The sequence below is a fragment of the Branchiostoma lanceolatum genome, chromosome 7 (assembly GCF_035083965.1).
Source record: "Branchiostoma lanceolatum isolate klBraLanc5 chromosome 7, klBraLanc5.hap2, whole genome shotgun sequence".
Taxonomy (NCBI): Eukaryota; Metazoa; Chordata; class Leptocardii; order Amphioxiformes; family Branchiostomatidae; genus Branchiostoma; species Branchiostoma lanceolatum.
The window spans coordinates 15,118,403-15,127,850 of record NC_089728.1 but is presented as its reverse complement, the minus strand read 5'-3'; positions in this window follow the sequence as shown (position 1 = coordinate 15,127,850).

Genomic DNA, 9,448 nt, shown 5'->3' with positions numbered 1-9,448 from the left:
ACTCACTCACTCACTCACCCACTCACTCACTCACTCACACAGGTCCGCTTTCTCCCGAAGGGAGCGTGGCGCCTCGGCAAACCCTTCTCCAAGCCATCCTGTTCTGCGCTGTCACCCAGGCAGTGGCGAGCCGAAACTTTAATTGCGATTTCTGCGCTCATTGCGGACGTGTGGGGTTGCTATTGGCTAGTCTTGCTCTTCTTCGGCGCCTCTCATTAACGACAATGTGTCCCACTGCAAGTGCCAGGCCAGTGTTCCATCTGACTGGCCTGACACTTGCAGGGTTCTTTATTCGCCCTAATGCTCAGGGAGTTGAAACTTCATCTGATACTGTGTTGAGAAAACATTGCTGCCGTATTATCAGGCAGATGTTGGGCTTCTTTTGCCTTCCTGAAGACTGTGGTGTTTTCCTTCCTTCTCAAATTGATGTCAAATTACAATAGTTCAAGGGACAGTGAAAATCGTACCAAATCACACAATCTTCCCCATGGTTGCTCAGTGCTTAACATAGGACAGTGCTTGCCAAAGTGATCATCAACACTTTCCCACATTGATTTTCCATTTACTCTCATATCTGCAGACAGTGATGGTCTTGAAAAATCTATTTGGCCGTGTAGAATTATATATTTTTTTCTCCATGAGATCTATTCATGAACAAGAGATGATTGATTTTTTGTCTTTCTCAAATCAGAGGATAAGCTGTTGACACCGTGGGCGTCAATGAGAGACAATGGCACCTGGCTCCTGTTTTACATAAGAAGTCTCTGTGAAATCACTGGGATTCTTCTTTTACCTTCCTGAACGCTGTGGCGTTTTTCTTCTGAGCGAGTTTGTACGGAGTCTGACATCCTCAATCCTGTAATTATCTTTCGGTGTCACTCATTTTTAATGGGTTGACAGAATGGGCACACCAATGACAATAAACATTTTTGAATGACAGAAAAGTAGGGCAGACAATGGGAAAACTTGAAGTCAAATTGACATAGGTCAAGGGACAGTGAACAAGTAGGACATGGTTGCATCTATGTACCTCAAAATGTGTCCCAATTCTAAAATGAGGAGGGGGGAGGGGCGTAACCCTCTCCTTATTGCAGAATATTTTCAAGGATATTGCAGAGGGTAACAATGTGTTATCCAAAATATCCTCTTACATTATGGGGAGCAACGTATGGCAATTGCGTCTCGAAAAATTAGAATAAATATTTCTGTCATTTCTTTTGTAGTAAGTTTTTACCCCACGTGTACAGATGGCAACAGCCTCGTGACAGTTATAATTACCCCTTGTTGTGGGGTGCAAACATCGCCCATATCTTACATTCATCTCATGCAGACTTGCTCCGGGGCGTTGCAACTGCCCTTTCGGTGCAGATAGTACAATACATTTCAAGGCCGATTATATGATATTTGATATGATATGTATATATAATTTGCAAATACCTGTCTATAAACAGCCGTTCTACGCGGGTTTGTCCACTTTGCCAGCAACCCAGCCTAGGTGTAGGTCGGGTCTTTTTGTGGCGGAGACTTAACTTTTTTTCCTTTTTCGGTATCGTCGAAAGTATTATAAAATGAGTGCAGAGAAGGTGTCCTACGGTCCCATCGAGACGGGGACGCCATCCCGCGGTGAGCGCGCGGCCTGGTCCCGGGTGTCTCTGGTGGGCGTGTTCGGGGCGGTCGCGCTCTTCACCGCCGCCGTGGTGCTGGCGCTGGTCATGAACAACATGAGCCAGCAGATGGCACGGGATCACGAGGAGATCATGATCCTCAAGACCAGGGTCGAGAAGGATCGACTGGAGACCATGGCTTTGATGGAATCACTGATTCGCAGTGAACATTTCGCACCAAGCCATGCCGAAGAACCTGATGTAAGTGTCTTTTTGTCTTTCTCAAATCAGAGAATAAGGTTGTTGACACCGTGGGCGTCAATGAGAGACAATGGCACCTAGCTCCTGTTTTACATAAGGAGTCTCTGTGAAATCACTGGAATTCTTTTACCTTCCTGAACACTGTGGCGTTTTTCTTCTGAGCGCTAGCGAGTTTGTACTGAGTCTGACATCCACAAACCTGTAATTATTTTTCGGTGTCACTCATTTTTTATGGGTTGACAGAATGGGCACACCAATGACAATAAACATTTTTGAATGACAGAAAAGCACAGCAGACAATGGCAAAAATTGAAGTTAAATCAACATAGTTCAAGGGACAGTGAACAAGTAGGACATGGTTGCATAAATGTACCCCGAAATTTGTCCCAATTCTAAGATGAGCAGGGGGATTTTTGTCTTGTCCTTGTTTTACTCGTCACTCTGGCGAGATTAATCGACGGAAAATGAAAAAAAAAAGTTGAAATTACTACTTTCCACAACATCTTCCACGTTGTTTTTCAGTGCTTATTAACTCAGGACAGCGCTCGTCAAAGTGATTAAAACCTTTCCACATTGATTCTCCATTCACCCTGTTGTTCATAGATTCGAAACTCCATCTGATACTGTGTTGAGGAAAATCTTGCTGCCATATTCTTAACCCTGCAATTGTCAGGCCAGTCAGTTGGTTCAATCTTCACACGAGTCACTCACTCACTCACTCACTCACTCACTCACTCACTCACTCACTCACTCACTCACTCACCCACTCACTCACTCACACAGGTCCGCTTTCTCCCGAAGGGAGCGTGGCGCCTCGGCAAACCCTTCTCCAAGCCATCCTGTTCTGCGCTGTCACCCAGGCAGTGGCGAGCCGAAACTTTAATTGCGATTTCTGCGCTCATTGCGGACGTGTGGGGTTGCTATTGGCTAGTCTTGCTCTTCTTCGGCGCCTCTCATTAACGACAATGTGTCCCACTGCAAGTGCCAGGCCAGTGTTCCATCTGACTGGCCTGACACTTGCAGGGTTCTTTATTCGCACTAATGCTCAGGGAGTTGAAACTTCATCTGATACTGTGTTGAGAAAACATTGCTGCCGTATTATCAGGCAGATGTTGGGCTTCTTTTGCCTTCCTGAAGACTGTGGTGTTTTCCTTCCTTCTCAAATTGATGTCAAATTACAATAGTTCAAGGGACAGTGAAAATCGTACCAAATCACACAATCTTCCCCATGGTTGCTCAGTGCTTAACATAGGACAGTGCTTGCCAAAGTGATCATCAACACTTTCCCACATTGATTTTCCATTTACTCTCATATCTGCAGACAGTGATGGTCTTGAAAAATCTATTTGGCCGTGTAGAATTATATATTTTTTTCTCCATGAGATCTATTCATGAACAAGAGATGATTGATTTTTTGTCTTTCTCAAATCAGAGGATAAGCTGTTGACACCGTGGGCGTCAATGAGAGACAATGGCACCTGGCTCCTGTTTTACATAAGAAGTCTCTGTGAAATCACTGGGATTCTTCTTTTACCTTCCTGAACGCTGTGGCGTTTTTCTTCTGAGCGAGTTTGTACGGAGTCTGACATCCTCAATCCTGTAATTATCTTTCGGTGTCACTCATTTTTAATGGGTTGACAGAATGGGCACACCAATGACAATAAACATTTTTGAATGACAGAAAAGTAGGGCAGACAATGGGAAAACTTGAAGTCAAATTGACATAGGTCAAGGGACAGTGAACAAGTAGGACATGGTTGCATCTATGTACCTCAAAATGTGTCCCAATTCTAAAATGAGGAGGGGGGAGGGGCGTAACCCTCTCCTTATTGCAGAATATTTTCAAGGATATTGCAGAGGGTAACAATGTGTTATCCAAAATATCCTCTTACATTATGGGGAGCAACGTATGGCAATTGCGTCTCGAAAAATTAGAATAAATATTTCTGTCATTTCTTTTGTAGTAAGTTTTTACCCCACGTGTACAGATGGCAACAGCCTCGTGACAGTTATAATTACCCCTTGTTGTGGGGTGCAAACATCGCCCATATCTTACATTCATCTCATGCAGACTTGCTCCGGGGCGTTGCAACTGCCCTTTCGGTGCAGATAGTACAATACATTTCAAGGCCGATTATATGATATTTGATATGATATGTATATAATTTGAATATACCTGTCTATAAACAGCCGTTCTACGCGGGTTTGTCCACTTTGCCAGCAACCCAGCCTAGGTGTAGGTCGGGTCTTTTTGTGGCGGAGACTTAACTTTTTTTCCTTTTTCGGTATCGTCGAAAGTATTATAAAATGAGTGCAGAGAAGGTGTCCTACGGTCCCATCGAGACGGGGACGCCATCCCGCGGTGAGCGCGCGGCCTGGTCCCGGGTGTCTCTGGTGGGCGTGTTCGGGGCGGTCGCGCTCTTCACCGCCGCCGTGGTGCTGGCGCTGGTCATGAACAACATGAGCCAGCAGATGGCACGGGATCACGAGGAGATCATGATCCTCAAGACCAGGGTCGAGAAGGATCGACTGGAGACCATGGCTTTGATGGAATCACTGATTCGCAGTGAACATTTCGCACCAAGCCATGCCGGAGAACCTGATGTAAGTGTCTTTTTGTCTTTCTCAAATCAGAGAATAAGGTTGTTGACACCGTGGGCGTCAATGAGAGACAATGGCACCTAGCTCCTGTTTTACATAAGGAGTCTCTGTGAAATCACTGGAATTCTTTTACCTTCCTGAACACTGTGGCGTTTTTCTTCTGAGCGCTAGCGAGTTTGTACTGAGTCTGACATCCACAAACCTGTAATTATTTTTCGGTGTCACTTATTTTTTATGGGTTGACAGAATGGGCACACCAATGACAATAAACATTTTTGAATGACAGAAAAGCACAGCAGACAATGGCAAAAATTGAAGTTAAATCAACATAGTTCAAGGGACAGTGAACAAGTAGGACATGGTTGCATAAATGTACCCCGAAATTTGTCCCAATTCTAAGATGAGCAGGGGGATTTTTGTCTTGTCCTTGTTTTACTCGTCACTCTGGCGAGATTAATCGACGGAAAATGAAAAAAAAAAGTTGAAATTACTACTTTCCACAACATCTTCCACGTTGTTTTTCAGTGCTTATTAACTCAGGACAGCGCTCGTCAAAGTGATTAAAACCTTTCCACATTGATTCTCCATTCACCCTGTTGTTCATAGATTCGAAACTCCATCTGATACTGTGTTGAGGAAAATCTTGCTGCCATATTCTTAACCCTGCAATTGTCAGGCCAGTCAGTTGGTTCAATCTTCACACGAGTCACTCACTCACTCACTCACTCACTCACTCACTCACTCACTCACTCACTCACTCACTCACTCACTCACCCACTCACTCACTCACACAGGTCCGCTTTCTCCCGAAGGGAGCGTGGCGCCTCGGCAAACCCTTCTCCAAGCCATCCTGTTCTGCGCTGTCACCCAGGCAGTGGCGAGCCGAAACTTTAATTGCGATTTCTGCGCTCATTGCGGACGTGTGGGGTTGCTATTGGCTAGTCTTGCTCTTCTTCGGCGCCTCTCATTAACGACAATGTGTCCCACTGCAAGTGCCAGGCCAGTGTTCCATCTGACTGGCCTGACACTTGCAGGGTTCTTTATTCGCCCTAATGCTCAGGGAGTTGAAACTTCATCTGATACTGTGTTGAGAAAACATTGCTGCCGTATTATCAGGCAGATGTTGGGCTTCTTTTGCCTTCCTGAAGACTGTGGTGTTTTCCTTCCTTCTCAAATTGATGTCAAATTACAATAGTTCAAGGGACAGTGAAAATCGTACCAAATCACACAATCTTCCCCATGGTTGCTCAGTGCTTAACATAGGACAGTGCTTGCCAAAGTGATCATCAACACTTTCCCACATTGATTTTCCATTTACTCTCATATCTGCAGACAGTGATGGTCTTGAAAAATCTATTTGGCCGTGTAGAATTATATATTTTTTTCTCCATGAGATCTATTCATGAACAAGAGATGATTGATTTTTTGTCTTTCTCAAATCAGAGGATAAGCTGTTGACACCGTGGGCGTCAATGAGAGACAATGGCACCTGGCTCCTGTTTTACATAAGAAGTCTCTGTGAAATCACTGGGATTCTTCTTTTACCTTCCTGAACGCTGTGGCGTTTTTCTTCTGAGCGAGTTTGTACGGAGTCTGACATCCTCAATCCTGTAATTATCTTTCGGTGTCACTCATTTTTAATGGGTTGACAGAATGGGCACACCAATGACAATAAACATTTTTGAATGACAGAAAAGTAGGGCAGACAATGGGAAAACTTGAAGTCAAATTGACATAGGTCAAGGGACAGTGAACAAGTAGGACATGGTTGCATCTATGTACCTCAAAATGTGTCCCAATTCTAAAATGAGGAGGGGGGAGGGGCGTAACCCTCTCCTTATTGCAGAATATTTTCAAGGATATTGCAGAGGGTAACAATGTGTTATCCAAAATATCCTCTTACATTATGGGGAGCAACGTATGGCAATTGCGTCTCGAAAAATTAGAATAAATATTTCTGTCATTTCTTTTGTAGTAAGTTTTTACCCCACGTGTACAGATGGCAACAGCCTCGTGACAGTTATAATTACCCCTTGTTGTGGGGTGCAAACATCGCCCATATCTTACATTCATCTCATGCAGACTTGCTCCGGGGCGTTGCAACTGCCCTTTCGGTGCAGATAGTACAATACATTTCAAGGCCGATTATATGATATTTGATATGATATGTATATAATTTGAATATACCTGTCTATAAACAGCCGTTCTACGCGGGTTTGTCCACTTTGCCAGCAACCCAGCCTAGGTGTAGGTCGGGTCTTTTTGTGGCGGAGACTTAACTTTTTTTCCTTTTTCGGTATCGTCGAAAGTATTATAAAATGAGTGCAGAGAAGGTGTCCTACGGTCCCATCGAGACGGGGACGCCATCCCGCGGTGAGCGCGCGGCCTGGTCCCGGGTGTCTCTGGTGGGCGTGTTCGGGGCGGTCGCGCTCTTCACCGCCGCCGTGGTGCTGGCGCTGGTCATGAACAACATGAGCCAGCAGATGGCACGGGATCACGAGGAGATCATGATCCTCAAGACCAGGGTCGAGAAGGATCGACTGGAGACCATGGCTTTGATGGAATCACTGATTCGCAGTGAACATTTCGCACCAAGCCATGCCGAAGAACCTGATGTAAGTGTTGTTGTTTTGTTTTGTAGTGTATATTCTGCCCCAAACACAGGATTCCAACGTTATCAACGTCCCATTGTGTAAAAGGGTGAATAAAACGTTCCAGCTCCAGCTGTGACTTACTGAAGGACGACTGCGGTGCAAACGATGTCGGTTAGCTTGAGTGCCTCAACGTCCCATTAAAAGACTGTAGTCAAGTTTTGCTCTCGGTCAGTTTGTTGTTGTTGTTCACCTTAAATAGTGCCTAGTGGCACACAGGTTAGCAAGTTTCCTTGTGGTTTCTGTATAGCATAGGTATATTCTTACAGGTCGGCGTCACTAGCCCTTCCCCTTTAACGTGTTCAAGGCACCTCCACGAACACGGGACAACACGGGACTCCATTTTACGTCCCTTCTGAAAGGCGGGTGCAGCCCCAACTAAGTTGGAGCTCTATAAATTTTTTGCAAGACTGTGTTTCAGATTCGATCTTTACAAAATTAAGCTAGGCTTCGTGTCATGGTATATGCCCTACCCATTGCGGCATGTGTCATTCCCGTTGTGGTATGTGCCTCTCCCAGACCGGTTCTGTCCATGCGCACATGGAGGCAGAGGGCCCTGGTGACGTCCGTTCTGCTGACACCGAAGATGTGCCGAAGAAGCGGTCAAGGAGGTCAGCATCCAACTGGGACGAGCTTTTGACCAAGATTTCAAGTGAGTCTTGTCCTCTTTTCACTGTACTGTAGAGTAATAGAATTAAAAGCCATTCAACAGCCTTTTTCCTACTGTAAACTCATTTAAGAGTCATTGCACGAGAAAACCAGGCAGAGGTGGGACGATGCATGGGGTTGGCCGAATTGGCTCATACTTTGAATGTGTGATAGCTATGTGCAAATATGAAGAGCTGTCTTTCGTTATGGAGTTCTGGGACCCCCCCCCCCCCCCCCCTACAAGACCGTCAGTTGGAACACTGGCCTGGCACTTGCAGTGGGACACATTGTCTTTAATGAGAGTCGCCGAGGGAGAGCACGACTAACCATTAGCATTCCCACACGTCCGCAATGAGCGCAGAAATCGCAATTAAAGTTTCGGCTCGTGTGAAGATTGAACCAACTGACTGGTCTGACAATTGCAGAGTTAAGAATATCGCAGCAAGATTTTCCTCAACACAGCATCAGATGAGTTTCGAAACTATGAACAACAGGGTGAATGGAGAATCAATGTGGGAAAGTTTTAATCTCTTTGGCGAGCGCTGTCCTGAGTTAAGCACTGAGCAACAACGAGAAAGATGTTGTGGAAAGTAGTAATTTCAACTTTTATTTCATTTCCCGTCGATTAATCTCACCAGAGTGACGAGGAAAACACGGGCAAGACAAAAAAACTCTTCATTTTAGAATTGGGACATATTGTGGGATACATCTATGCAACCATGTCCTACTTGTTCACTGTCCCTTGAACTATGTTAATCTAACTACAATTTTTGTCATTATCTGCTGTGCTTTTCTGCCATTCAAAAATGTTTATTGTCATTGGTGTGCCCATTCTGTCAAGCCATTAAAAATGAGTGACGCCGAAGAAGAATTACAGGTTTGTGGGTGTCAGACTCCGTACAAACTCGCTCAGAAGAAAAAACACCACAGTGTTCAGGAAGGTTAGAGGAGTCCCACACCTGCCTGAGAATACGGCAGCAATATTTTCTCAACACAGTATCAGATGAAGTTTCAAATCCCTGAGCATTAGGGCGAATGAAGAACCCTGCAAATGTCAGGCCAGTCAGATTAGAGACAATGTGTCCCACTGCAAGTGTCAGGCCAGTCAGTTGGAACACTTGCCTGGCATTGTCTTTAATGAGAGTCGCCGAGGGAGAGCACGACTAACCATTAGCAACCCCACACGGCCGCAATGAGCGCAGAAATCGCAATTAAAGTTTCGGCTCGTGTGAAGATTGAACCAACTGACTGGCCTGACAATTGCAGGGTTAAGAATATGGCAGCAAGATTTTCCTCAACACAGCATCAGATGAAGTTTCGAATCTATGAACAACAGGGTGAATGGAGAATCAATGTGGGAAAGTTTTAATCTCTTTGGCGAGCACTGTCCTCAGTTAAGCACTGAACAACAACGGGGAAGATGTTGTGGAAAGTAGTGATTTCAACCTTTTTTTCATTTTTCGTCGGTTAACGTCGCCAGAGTGACGAGTAAAACAAGGACAAGACAAAAATCCACCCTCCTCATTTTGGAATTGGGACACATTTTGGGATACATCTATGCAACCATGTCCTACTTGTTCACTGTCCCTTGAACTATGTTCATTTAACTTCAATTTTTGCCATTGTCTGCTGTGCTTTTCTGTCATTCAAAAATGTTTATTGTCATTGGTGTGCCCATTCTGT